Source organism: Leopardus geoffroyi, chromosome B3 (genome assembly GCF_018350155.1).
Source record: "Leopardus geoffroyi isolate Oge1 chromosome B3, O.geoffroyi_Oge1_pat1.0, whole genome shotgun sequence".
In the NCBI taxonomy this organism is placed as follows: domain Eukaryota; kingdom Metazoa; phylum Chordata; class Mammalia; order Carnivora; family Felidae; genus Leopardus; species Leopardus geoffroyi.
Genome location: NC_059337.1, coordinates 16,469,448 through 16,492,047, shown reverse-complemented (window position 1 = coordinate 16,492,047; position 22,600 = coordinate 16,469,448). Strand labels below are relative to the sequence as shown.

Below are 22,600 nucleotides of genomic sequence, written 5' to 3'. Positions count from 1 at the left end.
CTCCTGAAACAGAAACCTCTTTAATTAGTTCCTGCAGAAGTACCTCTCTACTGCCACCTGTTGTTCAGGAGAATATCAGAGCTCCGTGGGGGTCCCGGGAGCCCGTTTGAACTCCTGAGGTGCGTCTCTGTCCTGCATGGTCATCCTTGCTGGGACCCTTTGAGGCACAGGTTAGGGAGGTGATGTAAGCTCCGATCATCCAGAGCTAGCCGAGAGAGCTGGAAAATGCCGTATTTTCTCCACACGGAACAAGCTGTGCTCTTAGTTGCTAATCATTATTGATTTAGAATCTTAAAAAGCCATGCTTCCCATTTCAATAAAAGCAATGAAAAGTATTTTAGAGGTGGAAATTGCCTCTTCAAACAATATTAAGGAAAGAGAAAGGGAGTGGATGGAATCCAAAGTTGGGATTGTGTTAAAAGCTATCTCGGCCTTCTGTATGCTAATTACAAGTACTGGGGAAAGTTGAAACTAATCACAGCAGAGGGTCAAAGCCCCAGTCACTGCAAGTTAACCCAAGTGGCCCACTGTATACATTATATTTATTTTTGCTTCTCTTGGGTCTAGTAAATGTGTCTGGTTTTGTTCATTAAAGCCTCAGATTGGGCTTATTTGGCTAACATCTGTTAGGACGAGGGTCTTACTCTTAATTGGTACCATCTGGAAAGGGGGAGGAACACACAGAGGATCTTCATAATGGATTGAAGGCCCAGCCCTTCTATATCTTGCAAAAATACTTTTTATTTTTAAGCTAGTATTACATACATATATACATACATACATGCACATATATACACATACATATATACATACACATATATATGTACACACACATGCACACACACACACACACACACACACACATATATATATATGTATGCACACTTACTCATGTGAAAGACTAATTTTACAATCCAGCAATATAACAAAAAATGATCGGGGCGCCTGGGTGGCTCAGTCAATGAAGCATCCAACTTTGACGCAGGTCATGATCTCGCGGTTCATGGGTTCGAGCTTCAAGCTGGGCTCTGTGCTGACAGCTCGGACCCTGGAGCCTGCTTCGGATTCTGTGTCTCTCTCTCTCTCTTTGCCCCTCCCCAGCTCGCACTCTGTCTGTCTGTCTGTCTCTCTCTCAAAAATGAATAAACATTAAAAAAATTTTTTAAATGATTGGTATATGAGATTCGCATCATTTAAGGTACCAGTGAAATGTGTGCGTGTGTGTTTGTGTTTAGGGATGCTGAGTATCTTTCTTCTCTGGGATGTCCCCTCTTTGCAGCTCCCTAGTGCTTATTCTGAGGCATCTCTTTTCCCTCTTCCTCTGGCTCTGGTTTCCATAGCTGCGGTGGACAGGTCCTCCTAACTTGCACACAGATGTCATTCTGCACTCCAAGCCACAATGCCACGGGCCATACCAGTGTTGCTGGGCTTTAGCTCTCTCTTTATGTAATTTGAGAGCTCATTAATAAGCACCATTTTGTGTGATTGAAAAATAGAAAGGGCGTCCTGGCATTAAACATTAAATCTGAGAAGAACTGAGTTAGGAACACAATGAACTTCTTTTTTTCTCCTTATGTCGATTCTAGTCTGGGGATGAGTGGAGACCCAGACACTTCCTCTACTCAGCCCCCACCGAGCCTCTGCAGGAAGCAGAAATCCGAGTAGACCCTTAAGATTGATTTCCAGATGCATCTGGGTGATGGAAAGGCTTCTTCTAACATTCTAATTTTATCCCATTTAATTATTGCTGTCCTGTCCTTGCCGGGAAGCTTACTTGTGTGTGTGTGTGTGTGTGTGTGTGTGTGTGTGTGTGTGTTGACGAGGGTGACGAGCTTTTAAGGACTGGCCTGGGGAGCTCTTCACAGGGATTCGGGGTTGGGGGGAGGTCCCACCCCTTCAGAGTTTCTTCTGCAGGTGACTACGTTCCTGTTACCCTAGAAAACTCTGGCTGAAATGGGAAGTCACCTCTCCAGACTCCAAATTTCTCGTACTTTCGGGCAAAGGGAGTCAAATAATGCTGCCGTGATGGACCCTGGAGCTGGACTTTGAGTGGTGATATGCATGACGGTCTCCTTGGATGCTTCCTTCCTCACATTGCGGTTGGTTTCTTTTCATGTTTTGAAACAGTGGCAGGAAACTGCCCTCTGTTACTCGTGGCTGCCTTTTCGTGGACCCACCTTGACATCGGCGTAAAGACAGACTGTGTGTCCCTTCTGGAAAAGTTTGAAGAGAAAAGTGTGTATGTGATTAAGAGGCTGAATGTTCTATGTGGCTCCAGTATGTCCGGTAATGTTTTTTCGGCCTTCAATTGTCTTATTATTTGACAGACACGTGATAGTCTATCTCTATTTGTATATCTACTCATACCCACAGATTTGGTTAGGGCTTTATATGTTTATAGGGTCAAGTTACTATATTCTTTAGTGGGCCAATTCTTGAATTATTTTGATACTTTTTGGAGCCTCCAAGGATCCAAGGTCCAGTACTATGACAGTTTTTCAGGACCGGCTTCAGGAGGTAAGATCTGTGTAGGAGTTGAGGAGGTTTCTTGCCATCTTGGGGGACAGCCTCCAACCATCCATGCGTTCCAGTTCAGTGGAAGTTTTCCCAGACTCGGTGCTTGGGAACCAGGCAGGTGCACACCCTAGTGTCTTCGGGTCCACTCACATGTGCATGGATGTCTTTGAGCAAACGCAGCTCCGTGCCTGGGACCAGGGTCTACAAGACACTGTGCCTGGCAGTGGAATCATTGCAATCACAGGGATTGCAAAGGAAGACTCCAGAGTGGCAGGCCAGACATTTGCTGAGTCCAGATGTAGCATTTCGCCTCCTCCTCCTCCTTCTTCTCCTTCTCCTTCTCCTTCTCCTTCTCCTTCTCCTTCTCCTTCTCCTCCTTCTTCTCCTTCTCCTTCTTCTCCTTCTCCTTCTTCTTCTTCTTCTTCTTCTTCTTCTTCTTCTTCTTCTTCTTTTAGAGAGAGAGCATGAGCAGGGGAGAGGGGCAGAGGGAGAGAGAGAGAAAAAGAGAGAAAGAGGGCATTTAAAAATTTTCAAATATGCTTTTTTAATCTCTAGAGATAGATAAACCACTGAGAAATGATTGATTTGCTTCTTTTTTTTTAAATTTTTTTTCAACGTTTATTTATTTTTGGGACAGAGAGAGACAGAGCATGAACGGGGGAGGGGCAGAGAGAGGGGGAGACACAGAATCGGAAACAGGCTCCAGGCTCCGAGCCATCAGCCCAGAGCCCGACGCGGGGCTCGAACTCACGGACCGTGAGATCGTGACCTGGCTGAAGTAGGATGCTTAACCGACTGCGCCACCCAGGCGCCCCTTGATTTGCTTCTTAAGACGGTGGCATATCTTCTGTTCCAGAGTTCTTTGTTTTCCGTTTTTTTCCCCAACATTAGCAATGGTATCACAAAATAAAAGCTTGCATTTCAAGAATATAGCATAGGAAACATTTAAAATTTGTGACTGTACTTAAAGATAATGACTCAATATTCACCAAAATTGTGTGCCATATAGTTGAGAAGTCACTCACAAAGATGATGGGATTTTTATCGATTAAAGCTGTCATGTATCTGATCTTAAACACAATTTACAATTCCCATGGCTTAAAACTAAATGGTTCTTGGTTAAGTACAAAATTTTAGAGGGAGGTTCACATTGTTGTTTTTTCTTATAATGTCATATTTATTACTATTTCAATTGTGTCTATTTCAAATCTGCACAATATGAATTTATATAAAATATAAGTCACCCCCCCCTCTGAAATAAATAACTGCCCAGTATTTTTGAAAGTATAAAGGTCTAAATAGAAGCTAAAGTTTTTTTTCTTTTTTTTTCAACGTTTATTTATTTTTGGGACAGAGAGAGACAGAGCATGAACGGGGGAGGGGCAGAGAGAGAGGGAGACACAGAATCGGAAACAGGCTCCAGGCTCTGAGCCATCAGCCCAGAGCCTGACGCGGGGTTCGAACTCAGGGACCGCGAGATCGTGACCTGGCTGAAGTCGGACGCTTAACCGACTGCGCCACCCAGGCACCCCAGAAGCTACAGTTTTAACTCAGGGCTTAGTTGTGTCTTTTGGTTTGCCCTTAAAGAAAACACTTTTTTTTTAAAATTGTGGTAAAAATATGCTTAAAAGGGCGTCTGGGTGGCTCTGTCGGTTAAGTGTCTGACTCTTTTTACATCTTTTTTTTAATGTTTATTTATTTTTGAGAGAGAGAGAGAGACAGAGCATGAACAGGGGAGGGTCAGAGAGAGAGGGAGACACAGAATCCGAAGCAGGCTCCAGGCTCTGAGCTGTCAGCACAGAGCCTGACGCGGGGCTCGAACTCACAGACCGTGAGATCATGACCTGAGCTGAAGTCGGACACTCAACCGACGGAGCCACCCAGGTGCCCCTAGTGTCTGACTCTTGATTTTGGCTCAGGTCATGATTCAAGCCCCACGTCCAGCTCTGTGCTGACAGCATGGGGCCTGATTGGGATTCTCTGTCTCCCTCTCTCTTTGCCCCTCCTCACTTGTGCTCTCTCTCTCTCTGTCAAAAATAAATAAACATTAAGAAATACACATACAAATGTTACCATTTTGACTTTTTAAGTGCAGAGGTCAGAGGCATTAAGTACCTTCACGATGTTGTGTAACAACGACCACCATCCATCTCCAGAATTCTTTTCATCTTGCAAAACTGAAACAATCCATGATCCATTAAATAATAACTCTATTCCCAACTCATTTAGCCCCAGACAACTACCAACTTGACTTTCTGCCTCCAAATTTGACTGATCTAGGTACTTGTTATGGGTGGAATCATACAATATTTGTCCTTTCGTGACTGGCTTATTCCACTTAGATTCCACAAGATTCATCCGTGTTGTAGCAGGTATCAGAATTTCCTCCCTTTTTAAGGCTGGGTAAGATTCCATTGCTTGCATAGACCACATTTTGTTTAGCCATTCATCTGTCATGGGTCACCTGGGTTGCCGACATCTTTTGGCTATTGTGAATAATGCTGTTATGAACGTGGGTGTATGTATATCTGCTTGAGTCCCTGTTTCCCATTCTTGTGGGGTATATACCCTGCTTCCCCGTTTTGCGCCACGGTACTTTTCCCTCATGCCGTTCACTCTGCTTGGGATTGTCTTCCTCCCATTCACCACCACCATCGCCACAATTTTATTCATGCTTTCAAGGACCGGTTTTTCTTTTTTTTTCAACGTTTATTTATTTTTGGGACAGAGAGAGACAGAGCATGAACGGGGGAGGGGCAGAGAGAGAGGGAGACACAGAATCAGAAACAGGCTCCAGGCTCTGAGCCATCAGCCCAGAGCCTGACGCGGGGCTCGAACTCACGGACCGCGAGATCGTGACCTGGCTGAAGTCGGACGCTTAACCGACTGCGCCACCCAGGCGCCCCTCAAGGACCGGTTTTAATGTCTGTTCTTTGGACTACCTTCCTGCAAATTCTCAGCAGAAAGCAGACTCCCTACTCTGTGTACCCTTAACACTTTGTTCCCATGGGGTGGGTATGGATTCCGGGGAGAATGAGTGGGGCAAGGTGAACTGTGTCCACCACGTGGAGGTTGTTGACAAGAGCCTTCACAGCAAAGACCAGGCCCCCTGCCCGATGCCAGCAGGATAGTATTGGTTACCATGCAGTCCATCTCTGAGAGGTACTCCTGGTCTCCTCGTGAAGACAGGACGTGTTCATATAGAAGACACACGACAGGTACCCTCTCTTCCTTGGTGAACATGATATTAGCAGACCGTGTCGTTCTAGTTCATGGTACCGGAAGCATATTACCGGTGTGTTTAAATTCGTCCAGATTTAAGTGAGTACATCCTCTGTGCCCTGCACTGTGGGGGACACAGGTCTTCAGAAGTGTGCAACTGACATGATCCCAAAGAAGTTGCATGAAATACTTTACTTCCCATCCCCGTGTTGGAATCATTGAGGGCCCATAAGAGGTGCTACCCATGCTTTTGAATGAATCGATGAGTATTTTAGAATCTTGTAGAGAGAGATATCATGTTTTTACTCAATCATAAATGATATTTCCTAGCATTGAATAGTGAAACGCAACCCAGACTTCTTTAACGGAAGCCCCTGAGGGTTTCACTGAGGACTCAGTGTTGCTGTCTTCACGGTTCCCCTTGGGGGAGGTTGGGTAGGGCACAGGGTGTCAGTAGGCCCATTTATCAAAGGGGTGGCCCCCACCATTTGTTCGAGGCTTTTTGACCAGGATGCCGTGCTGTCTCTCAACCTCTGCATTTTGTAGTTGGACCCCCTTCACAGGTGGCCCCCAGCAGGCTCACTGGCGGCCGTCTCAAAACCTTAGCCATCTTGCTGATGGCTTCCAAAATGACAATGACCTCTATAGCTGTTCCCTTCCTAATAACCCTGATGGTTTCAGTATTCTGCGTATTGAAGATCAGCCACATGAAACGTTAATAAAATCATGACGCTCTCAATAGGTAAGCCAATCAGGTGCTCTCCCTAGAGGACAAATTTGATTGACCCCTAAGAAGCGAGGTTCCCCCCCCCCCACCTTTTCCCACCACCAACTCTAAGGTGTGAATGTAATTTGGTGGGAAAGCAATGGAAGGTTAAGGCAGAGACAGGCTGGTTAGATTCAACTGTGATTTTCACGGAACTCTTTGTTAACAGCACGAATGATGAGTTCGGGTGACTGATGTTGATGAGCTAGAGCCATTCAGTTCAGTTTTGTTTTCGATTCAGAGAAATTGTACTGACTTTTCCCCATGTGCTTAACGGTGGGCGATGAGGAAGACGCAGGGGGGTTCCTCCATGCTTCAGGTTTCCCGAGCCAGTGAGGATTCAGAGGGTCATCACCTGAGAAAATCACGGCGACAGCAAGAGCAGTGCCAGCATTTACGTCACTTGCCTGTGTGCCGGGCACTGTGCATATTCGTATACCTTATCTCATATCATCCTTGAACTGATGGAGACTGCGATTATTATTATTCCTGATTCGTGGATGAGGAGACGAGGCCCAGGGAGATTACTTCACGCGCCTGTGTTTGCACAGCTGTGAAGTGGGGAGACCAGGATCCCAACCCGGGTGATCTGCCTCCAGGGTTGATGCCGTAAACTACGTCGTGCTGCTCCTGTGTCTACTGAGGGCAGCCGGTCCTGACTGGGTGCTGACTCCTCACAGCTCTGCTGTGAAAGAGATGCTGTTGTCATCTCCGTTTTAGAGATGAGGTAACACATGCCCAGAGAGGGCCGTGACCGACCAAGGCCACGCAGTCCAGGGCAAGGCCAAGGTTTGAGTTCCCTTAGTTGACCTCATCAGTGTTCAGCCTGGGCACACTGTGCTATCCCCGCCCCCCCCCTGCCCCGCAGTAACTATAACAACCGTTGTCTTTGTGGGTTTTTTAAAAAATATTTACTTATTATTTTTGAGAGACAAAGAGAATGCGAGTTGGGGAGGGGCAGAGAGAGAAAGAGACACAGAATCCCAAGCAGGCTCTGAGCTGACAGCACAAAGCCCGATGCGGGGCTCAAAATCCACCAGCCACGAGATCATGATCTGAGCCGAAGTCGGACGCTTAGCCCACTGAGCCACCCAGGCGCCCCTTGTCTTTCCTTGTCTTTGTGTTTTGAAGAGAGTTGGCGTGATCTCTTCTTTTGCAGAAATCCAGCCTCTTAGATCTGTTTTGCACTGCTGGTGGGAATGCAAACCAGTGCAGCCACTCTGGAAAACAGTATGGAGGTTCCTCAAAAACTTAAAAATAGAACTACCCTAGAACCCAGCAATTGCACTACTAGGCATTTATCCACAGGATACAGGTGGGCTGTTTCAAAAGGACATATGCACCCCCATGTTTATAGCAGCACTATCCACAATAGCCAAAGTATGGAAAGAGCCCAAATGTCCATTGATGGATGAATAGATAGAGAAGATGTGGTATATATATATATATATATATATATATATATATATATATAATGGAGTATTACTTGGCAATCAAAAAGAATGAAATCTTGCCATTTGCAACTACGTGGATGGAACTGGAGGGTATTATGCTAAGTGAAATTAGTCAGAGAAAGACAAATATCATATGGCTTCACTCATATGAGGACTTTAAGAGACAAAACAGATGAATATAAGGGAAGGGAAACAAAAATAATATAAAAACAGGGAGGGGGACAAAACATAAGAGACTTAAATATGGAGAATAAACAGAGGGTTACTGGAGGGGTTGTGGGAGGGGGGATGGGCTAAATGGGTCAGGGGCATTAAGGAATCTACTCCTGAAATCATTGTTCCACAAGATGCTAACTAACTTGAATGTAAATTCCAAAAAGAAAAAAAAAAAAAGAAAGAAAGAAATGCAGCCTCTTAGGTCTATGCTGAGCCATAGAGCAGGTATCCCCAGCGGTGGCCTGACCAGGACACCAAGAGAAGCCTCACAGCCCCCACCCCCTTACTTGCTGGAACCTTTCCAAGAGCCTGGGAGGGACCCTACAGTGGGGTCGTGTGTGTGTGTGTGTGTGTGTGTGTGTGTGTTTGTCAAACAGAGAAAAGTAAATAAGATTTGTGTAAAATGTGAAGAAAAATTTTGTACTTTTTCTTAAAGAGCCCCCAACAGCCGGTTGTATAAATCAGTGATTCCCAAAGTGTGAACCCTCTCGAAGCGGGGGCCAGCAATTCGCCCCGTATCTCAGGGGAATTCTTTAGAACTGCACATTCTCAGCTTCCTGTCCCGGGAGATTTAGCTTCAACTCTGAGCAGCAGCACCCTTCCCTGCAAGGTGAATTCTAAACCCTTGTAGCTAATTTTATACTAGTAACTTCAAATTCTCTGTCTTAAAGGGCACACCCAAATGGTAGCTTCAAGACCTCCACCTGGGGGGCTCCTGGGGGGACTCAGTCAGTTCTGTGCTGAGCTGTGCCCACAGCTCAGAGTTTGGAGCCTGCTTCAGATTCTGTGTCTCCCTCTCACTCTGTCTCTGTCCCTCCCCTGCTTGTGTGCGTGCTCTCTCTCAAAAATAAAGAAACATTAAAAATTTTTTTTTTAATTAAAAAAGAAAAAAAGACCTCCACCTGGATCCACACTTCATCACGACTTTAAAATGTGCCTATTTCTTCCCCTAACACTGAGCTCGTTTCTGTCTGGGCCACTTGGTGTTTTACGCAAACTTTATGATATTTCTAAAATGTTTCAACTTGACAGGAAACCACACGATCGTACGGCTCACCCAGAGAGAAGGATTTGTCTATGCAGCAGGAAGGTAACCTCAACGTTCAGTTCACCTGTTGTAGCAGCTCGGATTGCCCCGGGCTCGCAGGCAGGCTGGAGCCCGACACCCTCTGAAGTTCAAAGAGGCCCAGAGAGAGGGCTTCTGAGAGTTCTGAGAGGTCTTCCTCGGCCTGTCAGGGAAAAGCAGGTAGCATGAGGGTAGCAGCCTCCTCCAGCAAGACGGCCAGGCCTCCAGGTTGAATGCTCTGCGGGGCTCCGTCCAGGACGAGCTCCCACGGGATGCTGCCCCAGGCCGGAGGATTGCTCTCCAGAGCAGCAGGAGGTGGGCTGGAAGGCTTGCGAAGTGGTGTTGTTGCCGTGTCCTTGGAGAGCTCTTTTCCTGTGGATGAGGACCTGGGGCGGAGGAGGAGAAGCGAGGGGGCTTGGGGGGGGTGCTGTGAAACAGGTACAATCCACCTACCAGCTTCCCTGGGTATTCACTACTCTATGGCCTCTTGGTCAGTTCTTATCACAAACACTGTTTATTTGTATTAAAAAATTTTTTAAAAATGTTTATTTTTGAGAGAGACAGAGTGCGAGTGGGAGAGGAGCAAAGAGAGGGGGCGACACAGAATCCCAAGCAGGCTCCAGGCTGGAGCTGTCAGCACAGAGCCCGACGCAGGGCTCGAACTCATGAATCATGAAGTCATGACCTGAGCTGAGGTTGAATGCTTAACCGACTGACTGAGCCACCCAGGCGCCCCTCACCAACACTTTTTAAATTTTTTTTTTTCTTTTCTTGAGAATCTACTGTTCAGAGCTGTGTAGTAAGAGTTACCTTCAGGAATGTTCTGTGCAATACCTTTCTCTCATAGTGAAAACTAGATACCATGAAGATCTCAAATCAGAGGACGCTTAATATATGTAGCCATTAAAATAACAGTTATTAGAATGATGATAGAGAAGATTGCTAAATGACAAAGCAGAGGAATGCTTGTGATTGTTGGATTTTTTGTTAGTTTGTAAGAGTTTGCAAATTACTATGCCCAGTTCAATTCTGGTTTTTTTGTTTTGTTTTGTTTTGTTTTTTGTACATTTTGTATAAAGAATGAACAGTGGAGGGGTGCCTGGGTGGCTCAGTTGGTCGAGCTTACAACTTCGGCTCAGGTCTTGATCTCACTGTTCGTGAGTTTGAGCCCCGCATTGTGCTCTGTGCTGACAGCTCGGAGCCTGGAGCCTGTTTCTGATTCTGTGTCTCCCTCTCTCTCTCTGTCCCTCCCCCACTTGTGCTCTGTCTTTCTCTCTCTCTCTCAAGAATAAATAAACACTAAAAAAAAAGAATGAACAGTGGAAATGTACACCCCAAAATGTTAACACAGTTATCTTTTAAACATGGTGGAATATTTGGTGTTTATTTGTGTGTGTGTGTGTGTGTGTGTGTTTTACTTTCTTCAAAATAACGTACATTGAATGACTTCTACTTTGTCATCACAGAAAAGAAATGCTCAACTAGTTAATTGGATGGGAAGTACCAGTTGTTAAAACAGCATGGCCATTTTAATGCTGCTGGATTTAAGCAAGACTCTTCAGTGTGTGTCAGTCGAGAGACTGAGTGTATAAATCGGCAATGGCCAGACCATGAATAAAATAGACCTCTGACCCGCAACCTGCAGCAACAAATCCGGGCAACTAAGTCAACCGCTGTACCAACGGGCCGTGAATAGTCAGGACTTGATCAGTAACTGACACCTTCCCTAATTTTTGTCCCTGCTTCCAGTTGAGGGCCAAGCGGAGAAAGCCAGATACACTTCCCTAACCAATGACATAGGACGTCCCCCTTCTAGCTAGCCCGTGTCCAGCGTCCCCATCACCAGTGCCTCCAATGAGGGCACACCTGAAACCTTCCCTTTGCCCCACCGCGACACACGTGTTCTGTTCTGTCTGCCTTTGAATCTCTGCCAAGCGCCCGTGATTGTCGCTGGCTCCCTTGAACTCAAAAGAGAGAGCCCCTGCTTGTTCTCATGTGGGTGGTCTCTGTTTATTTCCACAAAAATTTGGCCTTTTGGAAAAACATGTGCATTAAAAAAAATCATTCACTCTATGTGTAGCATTATGCTATCGCTACTACAAAAAAAACCCCAATTCCTCCTTGTACAGAAATTTTTGAATCTCAAGCCAGTCACTAAATCCGAATGGTCCAGGATTATTTGGAGAGATGAGGGTCCAGCTCATGGGGAATGAAATAAACACTGAGTCTGAGATTATTATTATTATTAAGATTTCCAGGTAGGGAAAAGTAAGTAACGTCAGGAGCAGAGAGATCGCTGCTTTTTGCTCTTCTGCGGGATTCTAACGTTCCCTACCTACTTGCCAAGTCTCATTACCTTGTCCCTCTAGGATGAAATCAGCTTGCAGAAAAATTAAGTTTGATTTAGTGGCAAACTGGTATTTTCTACTGTGCAAATTGTGTAAGTGATCAAACTTGGATGGGTCAAACTTCATTATTAATACGAGTTACTAAGTCTTGTAGACAGTTTTCATCTGAGAGAAAGCTAGAGCTAACTTCAGAACCTTTACATGAGAAGAACGCCAAACAATTGGGAAAAATGTGTTGAAATCCTGCAGAAAGGACTGAGACGCTGTGAATATGAATGAGGGATTCTGGTTATCTAACAGGTTTTCAGAAGACATCTGTGGTGAAATACCCTGATATGAATAAAACAAGGGTAATTTGATTCCTGTGTTAACGGGCATGCGTAGGTGGGGGTGGGGTGACAGGGAGAAAAGTCACAAATCTAAGCCACCGAAGAGAAATGATGCTTCCGTATTAATGCCAAGCAATTGTCTTGTGTTTTCAAAGTTGGACAATGAAGCTATCACATATGTCATTGATTCAGATGGCTACTTTGTATATGGTGGGTCCTTAATACATGTGTAACAAATGCATTAATTCAGTACAATAATCTGGAGATCAAATGGGATTATACAATGGCAGAAAGGCTTCCCCAAATTCAAGCTGACTAATAAAATTTGCTGACTTTTTTAGGTGTGGGCTGTTTTGCATTATGAGTGAACATTGCATGCTTTTGCCATACCCTTGGGTAAGTGCTTACAAGTTCAGAACTGGGTGAAATAGAAATGCATTAGACAAGAACAGCGGTGACTTATGTTTTTTTTTCACCAAATTTAAATGTTTGGCAAAGAATTTGTTGACTTGAAGGCTTAAGACTTAAATCATTAAGCAGTCAAGGATGGAAGAAGTTGGCTTTATTGTCACAGAGAATACTACAGATGGACTAGAGGTACTCCTGTCCTTACAGTACTGAATCAGAAGGGCTATATTCAAAAAATTTTTTTTATATTTATTCATTTTTTTTAACATTTATTTATTTTTGAGACAGAGAGAGACAGAGCATGAACAGGGGAGGGGCAGAGAGAGAGGGAGACACAGAACTGGAAGCAGCCTCCAGGCTCTGAGCCATCAGCCCAGAGCCTGACGCGGGGCTCGAACTCACGGACTGTGAGATCGTGACCTGAGCTGAAGTCGGACGCTTAACCGACTGAGCCACCCAGGCGCCCCTATTTATTCATTTTTTTAAGAGACAGAGAGTGAGAGAGCAGGGTAGGGACAGAGAGAGACACACACACACACACAGAACCTGAAACAGGCTTCAGGCTCTGAGTTGTCAGCACAGAGCCCGATGTAGGATTCGAACTCATAACCCTGAGATCACGTCTGGAGCAGAAGTCAGCCGCTTAACCGACTGAGCCACCCAGGCACCCCGGGGTGTATTTAAAGTAGGGCCAGTTTCATAGGTAACTGGGGTGGTGTCATCATATGGATTTATTGAAAGGTCCGCCTTACCTATGACAAGGTACTAATCTTACCCACCTTCTTTGGCAGCTATCCATGCTTATCTAAGCAATTGTAGTGTTTGCTTTTAGAGGGTCAAGCAATGATGGCCAATAGTTTCCATCCGAAAGAAGGGGTTACTTGGAATCCTGTATTTAGATTTGTAAGGTTGCACCTGGGTTTAGAGGGAACAAATGTAAGATTGTCAGACAGGACCTGGGAAGGGTTGTCTTGGATCTAAGACTTTATTTTCAGAAGCCACTGTAACAATATTTACACTGTAGCTTACTTTAACCATTTAACTGTTTTAGTAGCTACAGATTAGTAGGGTCTACACAGGCTAGGCATGTGTGGACAGGATTGGGAGAACAGATCCCATTGCTGGACACTGCCCAAATGAGGAAGACTGGTCTGGTTTGAGGTCCTGCAGTTGGGAAGACGGGGTGCCCGGTCAACTGTCAGGAGGTAGGAAAGCACTTGGAAGGAATAGCAGACAGGCAGAAGGAGACAGAGTCTGTGGGAGGCAAGTGCCGATCAGAGAACTCTCATGGCCATTTTATTTTTCCAGCCCTGATTTCATCACCCTCTCTGGCAACCGAGGCTGAAATTCTCAGTCTTCCCACTTCAAGGAGGGCAATGCTTTCCACCTTTCTTCCGACTCTGAAACTTTTTATTTTCCATTGTTCTCAATGCAGTCAGACTGGATGTTTCTTTGTAGCTCTTAAAGGAACAAAGAAATATCTGGGTAACGAAAACTAGATGCAGGTCTCTGGGAGGTAAGACAGTGTAGATATCATTCTGGGAACTGCTAAAGGCAGAATGGTATGTATTGATTTTCAACTAGAATTAGGTGGGTAAGATCGTCTTTCAAAGTTGGCTAAAAAAATGAACTTGTCCTTTCTAAGGTCTAATTAAGATCCTCTGTCAGAAAACATAAAAAGAACTGTATATAATATCACTGGGGACAATGCAAACCATTGGCTCCTTTTGCATTTAATAAGATGTCATGATAAAAAGAAGTTAGCTTTTTTTTTTTTTTTAAACCAAGGAATTGGAAAATAGAAAAGAAGCTCTTCTCATTAGATTATATCTGAGTAACCCTCTTGGTCTGATATTTGCAACATATTTGGCATAAAATTCATGGATCAATATGGTTTCTGAGGCAGGAGGTTACCTTTCATGTTGATGAGATTCAGGTTCCCTTCCGCTATCACGTTATTAATGGACGTTATTTGCTCATCAACCATTATGTAGAAAAGTTTCTAATCTAGAAAAGTTAGAAGAAAGAGCATATTAAGAAAGACTTCTGGGTTAAACTTTTTCTCCATTTTCCCCCTTTTCCCCCAAATGAAAGAAAACTGGACCAACAAATGGTTCTTGGCTACATATGGATGCAATATGGGTCCAAGAATGTTTGATGACAGAAAGCAGAGTTGTAATCTATTCCAAATGGACCATCATCTGGATATTTGAAATGTCATGCTGTAAACAGTGTTCCCTTGTCTTATAGGATGTTATGTAGGGTTGAATGCAGATGAAAGCATAAATTTATATCATGAAGTAAAGTATAAAATGAATGTTAACCTCCTAAGTACTTCTTTTTTTCAATGTCAGTTTCTGTTAACTGCCTGTCTTCTTCTAGCAGAGCACCTACCATCTTGAATCCTTTGGCCATTTGATGACCCCCATCATTTCTCTCTCTCCCTTCAAGAAAGGGGTAAGAAATTTAGAATTCAAAGGAGTTTTGGAACTCTTTTTTATAAACCTTATTTTGTAAATCAGCTCAACCTTATTTCGTAAATCAGAAAACTAAGATCTAGGGAAGCTATATAGTCCCACAGCTCGGTAGGTAAGCAGATGATCCAGGAATTTACAGACTCCTAGGGTGGGATAATTTGCATGGTGTTATGTTGCCTTTCAGTAAATACCTGTCTGATCCTGTCATGTTTCCATCCCTAGCAGAGGACTGATTTCATCAACTTGTCCTCATAACCACCATAGGTATTCAGAATTAGCTACTTGATTATGTGGATGTTATTCATTCAATTTTCATTCATTCACTCATTCATTTAGATAATACTTATTTTCCTCAAGCTTTTATTGTAAAGATATACATAGTGCACAGAGCACCAGCAGCCTCAAAATTTACATAAAGGAGCAAAATTCTCCTTTCCTCCACCACATCCACTTCCCAGAAATGTTCCTTATGAGAGCACACTGTATATCCTTTCAGACATTTTTTTGATGCATAAAAATGTTATAGTACATAATATATATATGCACGTATTAAAAATGGGAGCATACTATACATGTTTTCTGCAACTCTTCTTTTTTAACTTTTCTCACATAATAATGCCATGCACGCTTTATCATATCATAGTTAATTTTCTCCTGTTATCAGTGCATGTGTACATGTTATGTATATTTTTATCTATGTAGCAATCCATAGTTTGTATGCTATGGAAGGTTATCTTACCATTCCTCTGTTGATGGGCATTTTATGTAGATCTCGATTTTTATCGTGGAAGGCAATGCTACAAGGAATATCTGTTTTTGCATTTCTCCCAACACATCTGTAGGATGCATTCCTAGAAGGGGAATTTCTGGGTCCTTCAATGTATATTTATTGTGTAACTATCGTGTGCAAAGTGCCGTAGGTGATAGGATGCAATCTTTGAAGAAGAGACGGTTCCTCTTCTCATGAAGCTTGTGGTTCAGGTAGCAAGAAGTATACACAAACAACGGATATCAAGTAGAAAATCATGAGTGCTGTTTAGAAAACTTGGTGACTCTGCCATGGGAGGATAAAAACACCTTGGCTTTCTAACCCAGTCTGTGTGTAGTAACAGTTACCTGGAGATGGGAGTCTCAGTGGAAATGCATTGAAAATTTCTGAACAAAATTACTAGGATGAGTTGAAATGTGGGAATGTGGAAGGTGACTTGTGTCTTGCGAGAGCCACACAAATGTCCAGGAAATGTAATTGGTGGTGTTGAACTTCGAGGAAGTATCGATATTGGTGAGGACGAGAATTGTTGCTATCCATTAGATGATACAAGACTGAAAGGACTTTTGTTTCCAAGATCTTTTCTCATTGTTTGATGGAGCAAAGTTTTATTTTGACTCAAGGCTAACTTGCTGTGGGTTTTGGCTTTACATATGAGTGGGGTCAGCTACAGGGAGCCTCTTCTTGAATCGGGACCATTTTGGTAATTCACACATTCGTCTTCAGTGTAGCTAGAGTTTAAGAACGAGCGCTTGTATTTTTTTTTCTTTTTTCATTTACAAACCCAATCTGGTTTTCCTAGGGAAGCTTCTCTTGAACCTTCAGCAGCTGTAGTCAAGACATCAGTCCTCATCAGAATCTTACAATAGGATGCAGATTTATGGGTTTTAAAAATCGATTCAAGCATGATATTATTCTTATTATCATTTAAATATTTATTCATTTATTTTGAGAGAAAATGAGAGAGAGAGAGAGAGAGAGCAGGGGAGGGACAGAGAGACAGAGGGAGAGAGAGAGAATCCCAAGTAGGCTCTGTGCTGTCAGCGCAGAGCCTGATGCGGGGCTCGATCTCATGACCTGTGAGATCATGACCGGAGCAGAAATCATGAGATGGATGCTTTATCGACAGAGCCACCCACGTGCCCTGAAGCATAAAATTATTTAAGTGGAGATGTAGATTATAAGCCTTGTGCTCTAACGCGTTCATCTTTCCAGTGAGGAATTTGGTGGGAAAAAATTCAGTACTATATTTGACAGAAATTCCTCCAGCCACATCTTAGAATCCTTTTAGCTTCATGGCCTTGAAGTTACCTCACCTAATGCATAATAGAAGCTCAGCCCCCACTTGTAACACTCAGCAAGTTCAAAGTACCCATCAACACGCAGTGAAAACCCACAAGAGAGAGGGGAAGGTAATCAAATACTGGAGAAACTAACCCTAGGCAGAATCAGTGGCAATTTTCAGAAGAAAAATTGGGAGACCTTAAAATATTTTGATCATGCAAAGCGTTTTTCAACTCCTGATAAGAGAGAGCAACGCATTAAGTCGCTGGCAGTTGGAGAAGGAGTCAGATTCTGGTCCTTCCATTGCAAGGTACCCGGCAGAACAGAGCGTTTTCCATTCTGAGGGATGCAAAGCAGCCAGCGGTGTTTAAATGCTCCCTCTGGTCTATGATGTCTTCATCAGGCAGTCGGGAGGCCTCCCCAGGAGCCCCTCAGGCCTGGGTGTCCAAAGAGCTTCTTCAGGAAGCACCATGAGCTGATCTTGCAAGGGTCCCCGTGGCCTATTGTGAGTCATGTCAGGCCCCAGAGCCCGCATCCCACAAGCAAGAAGCAGCAGGGGAAAAACAATTTTGGCTTTTGCAGGTGTCGGGACTGCAAAGAAAGAACGGTTGGTACAAGAGGCAACACCCTCTTTTAAAAAGTCATCTTGGGTGATTGAAAGCCAGGCTAAGAGTTTTCAGATAAAAAGGATTTTAGTAGTGATGACCACTCCTATAGAGAAACCCTCTGGAAATGGAACAGTTAACTTGTCAGAAATATACAAAAAAAAAAAAAAAAAAAAAAAAAAAAAAAAAAAAAAAGAAAGAAAAAAGGATGTGGTTGGTTTTCTTTTCTTCTTTTTAAGTTTATTTATTTACTTTAAGAAAGACAGAGAGTGTAAGTTGGGGGAGGGACAGTGAGGGGGACACAGAGGGTCCAAAGTGAGCTCTATGCTAACAGCAGAGAGTCCAATGTGGGGGCTCAAACCCACAAAGTGTGAGATCATGACCTGAGCTGAAGTCAGACGTTCAACCAACTGAGTCACCCAGGAGCCCTGATGTGGTTGGTTTTCAACTAGATTTTACCTATTATATTATAGTGGAACATACCCTAGAGGTTTCTTTAAATTGTGATTTCTTTTTTATTTTTTTAAGTTTATTTATTTATTTTGAGAGACTGAAAGCGAGAGCAAGAGCGAGAGCGAGAGAGAGGGAACCAGTGGGATAAGGAGAGAGAGAGAGGGAGAGAGAGAGAATCCAAAGCAGGCTTGCAGTGTCAGCATGGAGCCTAACGCAGGGCTCGAATCCACGAACCATGATGAGATCATGACCTGAGCCAAAATCAAGAGTCAGATGCTTAACCATCTGAGCCATCCGGGTGCCCCTAAGTTGTAATTTCTTTACTATTAAAACTAGTAACTGAATCTAGGGTGCCTGGCTGCCTCAGTCAGTAGAGTATGTGACTCTTGATCTCAGGGTCATGAGTTCAAACCCCACGTTGGGCATGGAGCCCACTTTAAAGAACAAGCCAACAAACTAGTAGCTGAATCTAGTTGGTGTGGTCGTGGGTTAGGACACTGTGGGTTCAGAGCCAAGGAGAACCTGGTTTCAGTCTCACTTCTATCCCCACCATATTTAAAACCAGGCACAGATCACTTCACTGTTCTGTGCCTCAGTTTCCAAATCTGTAAAATGAGATCCATAATAAAATCTCTCACATAGGTTAATAGGAGTAATAAATGAGCTGCTTTCTAGGATGTACTTAGGACAGTGCTCAAAAATGACTAATTGTCACAGTGAACACTAGTCATAATTCGTGTTGTGGTTTAAATATCAATTACCATTAAAATATTACTGAGTATTAATTGTGTTCCAGAATTAGCAGCTTTTAAGCCAATATGACTAATTATTGTTGGGTTTTAATAAACTTCACTTCACATATTCACAAAATAAGATTTAATTCTTACTCAGGTCAATTCGTTGCCATTATATATACCAATAGATCGCTGACTTTAAAGGTAATTTAATTTAATACCTACATCATTCAACATCTCTCTGATGATGAAGATGATGAAGAGCCTGGCTTTTGTTAAGCACCAAATAAATACAAATTATTTTTAGTATCATAAACGCATGCTTATCTAGTCTGACTGCCTTTGGAGTTCCCTGTGTTAAGATGTTGCTTACAAGTGTCTATAAGCCAGTTATCATGTGCCTGCTTTGTCTACACATGTTTATTTTGAGGACAGGGATTGTGTCTTCAGCACCTGAAGAGATAATGGCTCCTGGTGGGCATGAAGCATCTAGCATAGTATTTGGCACATAGCAGGTTCTTAGGCAATTGAATTCCCTTTACTGTGAAGCTGTGTTGTTGACTCATTGGATTCCTCTTCCATTGGGGAATGTGGTGCTCTACAGTCTCCATTAGTTTTGTGTCACCCTAGGACTTTCCTTGTACGTTTTATTCCTTCTCGTTAAGAAATTCAGGATTCTTGGAAGTCAGGGGACAACACAATAGCATCAGGCTGACAAAAGCTATATCTACCAATGGCCTCATGGTGGTTGGGGACACAAAAATGCAAGAGTTTTGAGGCAGCAGGCACCGCCAGACAGCCGAGGTGGATGCTGGGGCAGACTTTTAATTGTTTATCGTTGCATCTCAGATTTACCGGTCTGTTAGTTAAAAATGTAAATTAATTAATAGTTCATCATTGCACACTAACAGGAAAGGAGGGAGGTGGAAAATGTAGAGATGTTGAGGAAAAAAAAGCTTCGTTTTAGAGAGGGAGTTGGATTAGTTTAACTGATCCTTGGGTACTATTCCAAATCATAGAGCGAAAGGGGGGTTGTTGACAATCCAAGTTTGATAAGTATACTTGGCATTAATGGCATTAGGAACTAAAGGAAATTAAGGGAAATTAAGGTAAAAAGGAAAGCTAGACAGTGCCCAGTAGGAGTTGGGTATAGCCAAACCCCAATGACTGGGGTGGCCAGGAGAGGATGCGGAAGTCACTGTAGGGGACTTCCAGACTCTCTTAGTCTGCAGTCGCCCCATTGGGGGACCAACACGTGGCAGAGTAGAGGAGGAGGAGGTGAACCATCACACGCACCCCACCCTGCACAGGCGGACCAGCCACCTTTCTCCCATCTAGGGCCCTGTCTTGTTAGCACCAGCCCAACCATCGGGACATTTAGCTGGACTCTGACAGCAGAGATGGGAAAGTGTACCCGTGGGTCAGGGGAATCCGAGTGGGATGGTAGAGAAGAAAGGGAAGGGGAGTAGATAACAGAAGGAAAGCTTTTCCTTCCCAGGGACCAGGAAAAAGCTCAGAACCTGGCTGACTATACCTTGAATTTCCTTCCTTCCTTGATTGGCCACATTACCAAAGAAAGAAAGCACAACAGTGTCTTCCTTCCTTTCATGGTCTGAATGCTTATTTAAAGAACACGGCTTCCCATTTCCTGCTGTAGTCCCAGAGCCTGGTCTCTTGATTTCATTTTCCTCTGGGACCCTCTTTCTCTCTGCTGAGTGTCTCCACACACTCCCCTGCCTCTTCCAGCCCCCTCTGCTTCCTGCCCCTGCGGCCGCCTTCATCCCCTGCCCAGCTCCAGAGGAAGAAAGGCTCCTGTCACTGTGAAGTCTAAGAGGACCACCCAGCAGGTTTTTCTTTTCTTTCTTTCTTTTTCTTTTTCTTTCTTTCTTTCTTTCTTTCTTTCTTTCTTTCTTTCTTTCTTTCTTCTTTCTTTCTTTCTTTTAGCTTCAAGAGTGTCTCTTGACACTCTTCAAGAGGCCAGTCTCTCTGGCCTTGGCTAAGAGCGGGCAAGGGCTTTGGGAGATAGAGCGGAGAATGAGGACAGGAACAGTGACAGTTGTGGCAAAGCCCACAAGTGCCAGCAGGAGGGAAATGTTAGTCTGCCATTTCTGGGAGCTGCAGAGCATATGGGGAGCCTGGAATTGTTGTCAGCAGCCCAGATCAGGGCTGTGCCATCCTGGCAGCTTCCCTGGGGCTTTAAGAAAGCGTTTCCGTGAGCTCCCTTACCTGTGGTTGTCAGAGGAAATGGTCCTATGTTGTTTTTCATATCCTTCGATCTGTTCATCTGGGTATCATTATTAAAGGCTGCATTGTACTCCACGGTGTGGATGCACCGTACAATTTATCTAACAGAATCCTGACTTTAGGACATTTGGTTCGTTTCCATTTTTAAGAACTGACGCTAAACAATGCTATCACGAATAACCTTTTAATATACATTTGTTAGCAGTGTAATTGTTAAATCAAAGAACACATCTATAAAACTTTTGGTATGTAAGGCCAACCTGGTCTCTAGAAAACGTAAGCCAATGATTATATCCTTCAGCTATGTGATATGAGCGCAGTATCTCATTTATACATGTCAGTAGATGTGCACTTATGTTTTAGCTCAGGAAATATCCTGAAAGGTAAACACTATAATGTTGAGAATGGTTATTTCTGGATACTAGGGTTTTAGGAATATTTGGGGGTGGGGAGTGAGGGAGGTTGACATTATTTTCTTTTTTTCTGTAATGAACATTTATTAGTTTTGTATTTAAAAACTTAAAGCTATCATTCTAAGACTGGATGTCTTTAAGAGAAAATAATATCGTAATGAATCTTAATTAATTGATTCTTAAATAAGAATTTTTTTTTCCTTGTAGACTGATGGACTGTCAGGACTGTAAGGGAACCTGAAATTCAGCTGGTCTAACTAACTACATTGTGTACTTACTGGTGTGGAAATTGAGTCTCCAGGAGATGGCCTGAATTGCTTCTATTCACAGAGCTACTCTAGGGCAAATCCAGACGCTGGAGTCCAAGAACATTCTTGACTGCCTGTTTATTAAAGCATTGTTCTACACTCTTCCTCCTGCTTTTAAAAAAGGAAAATCTAATTTGCTTTTATTTATTTCCCCTTTATTTTAAAATTATTCATGCTAGCTAATGATTACTTTACCAGAGCATGGCTCCAATATTTTTGGAGCTCCAGAACAGAGTTCTTAGCTTTGCCTAAAGGAAGGCTCAGTGGGTGAAGTATCTGACTCTTGATCTCAGCTCAAGTCTTGATCTCAGGGTCATGAGTTCAAGCCCCACACTGGGCTCAAAGCCCGCTTAAAAAAACAAAAAAACACAAAAACAATAGATAATAAGAGCTATAAGAAGAACATGAATGAAGGTTCAGAAGACAGACTGGTGCTGCTTTTTTTCTTTGCCTTTTTAAAAATTGCTTTTTAATTTTCCAGTATCTTTCCTGTTCTTTGTCACTTGTCTGTAAGTGAAAAAAAAAAAAAAAAGCTTCAAATTGCCCACACAGGACAGTCATTTCGGACCACAGAAAACTATCTTTACGTCTTCAGAATGTCCAAATGAGCTCTCTACCATTTAATGGGGATGGGACTGGGGTAAATTGCTGCATCCAAGGAGGCCAGATGTGTGAGCAGAGGAATTCTGCTAACTGGCAATACTACATGACACGTGGAGCCTTCACTCTCTTTAAAGAATTTTGAGGGGCGCCTGGGTGGCGCAGTCGGTTAAGCGTCCGACTTCAGCCAGGTCACGATCTCGCGGTCCGTGAGTTCGAGCCCCGCGTCAGGCTCTGGGCTGATGGCTCAGAGCTTGGAGCCTGTTTCCGATTCTGTGTCTCCCTCTCTCTCTGCCCCTCCCCCGTTCATGCTCTGTCTCTCTCTGTCCCAAAAATAAATAAACGTTGAAAAAAAAAAGATATAATAATAATAATAAAAAAAAAGAA

General features: G+C 43.5%; 1 long non-coding RNA gene across 2 annotated transcripts in view; it reads left to right on the top strand.

Moving 5' to 3' along the window:
* Positions 1-21,718, top strand: part of LOC123582540 — a 46,493-nt gene extending 24,775 nt beyond the window's left edge. For both annotated transcript variants that reach the window (XR_006704451.1, XR_006704450.1), the window contains 2 exons: positions 12,260-12,314; positions 21,513-21,718. This is a non-coding gene — a long non-coding RNA (uncharacterized LOC123582540). The remainder of the gene's footprint in view (positions 1-12,259; positions 12,315-21,512) is intronic.
* Positions 21,719-22,600: the final 882 nt, after the last annotated feature.